The following is a 1,481-nucleotide window of genomic DNA, read 5'->3' as shown; positions in this document are numbered from 1 at the left end:
TGATACATATTGGACATTTCCCATGATATATATTGGACATTTCCCATGATACATATTTGACATTTCCCATGATGCATATTGAACATTTCCCATGATACATATTAGACATTTCCCATGATATATATTGGACATTTCCCATGATATATATTGGACATTTCCCATGATACATTTTTGACATTTCCCATGACACATATTGGACGTTTCCAATGATGCATATTGGACATTTCCCATGATACATATTTTACATTTCCCATGATGCATATTGAACATTTCGCATGATACATATTAGACATTTCCCATGATATATATTGGACATTTCCCATGATGCATATTGGACATTTCCAATCATACATATTTGACATTTCCCATGATACATATTGGACATTTCCAATGATGCATATTGGACATTTTCCATGATGCATATTGGATATATCCTATGATGCATATTGGAAATTTCCCATGATGTATATTGGACATTTCCCATTAAATGCAGGGTCTACCTGAAATTTTCCACGTCTTTTTTTAATTTTAGTAACAGACCTTCTAATGTTAACTAAAATTTTATCTTCTAAACATTTGGAACCTTGCATGAGAATATTTCCCATTAGGTAGTAGCCTTTTGTTACTTGAGGTCAAGTAGAGAAGTATATAATCTTGCTATTCTAGAACTTATTCATTCATAATGCGAGATCTGAGGAGAATCAGTTGCATTAGTGTTGTGTCCAGTATTTGGTTTTGGCAAGCACATCAACAATTTCAGAGATATTTTTTTTTATCATACAACTAATTTTATTTCAAACTTTAATACTTAGAACTTGTATTATAAATTTTAGGACTATTTTGGGATTTAATTCGCAACACCGTAAGTTCATTTACATTTTTCACTTTGTACTTAAGGAAATAAATTATTGATTGAATGCTATACACTTGTTGGTTCTGCAGCCTACCAATGGGAGAAAGTCTCCTAAGCTAATGTCATAAAAAAGGGACTAAATCTTATAGTCAAAATATTAAAGAACGCCATCATGTTCGATATGATTAGATATAAACGGACAAAATCTCTTTGCACACGATGACGGGTTGTATTGGAGTGCGTTTGGGCCGACATCATGTTGGAAGATATATTCAGACGTGCCTGACAATTACATTTCTGATCTACAAATTCATATTATTGCAACACAAAAGTAAGACTGATGTTTTAATGGACTATGCAAATGCTGATACGTAAGCTAATGTTTATTCTCATGATTCAGATACCACTGCATGCATATGAGGAGATAAATGGAGGCAACAGGAAAAATCAACAAATGAGATACAATTTTCCCATATATAAGGGGTCCAACGGATTTGAGACGCAATCAATGCACAGGCGTAGGCCTTGGAAAACGTTTACTATATTGCAGAATATGCCATTTTGAATAATGTGAGTCACATTTGCTCGCGTTGCGTGTTGCCCTGAGCGCTCGACAATGTCTTAAATG

The sequence above is a fragment of the Sinohyriopsis cumingii genome, unplaced genomic scaffold (assembly GCF_028554795.1).
Source record: "Sinohyriopsis cumingii isolate HCF-2022 unplaced genomic scaffold, ASM2855479v2 utg001176l, whole genome shotgun sequence".
Lineage (NCBI taxonomy): Eukaryota > Metazoa > Mollusca > Bivalvia > Unionida > Unionidae > Sinohyriopsis > Sinohyriopsis cumingii.
This window is presented reverse-complemented; position numbering follows the sequence as displayed.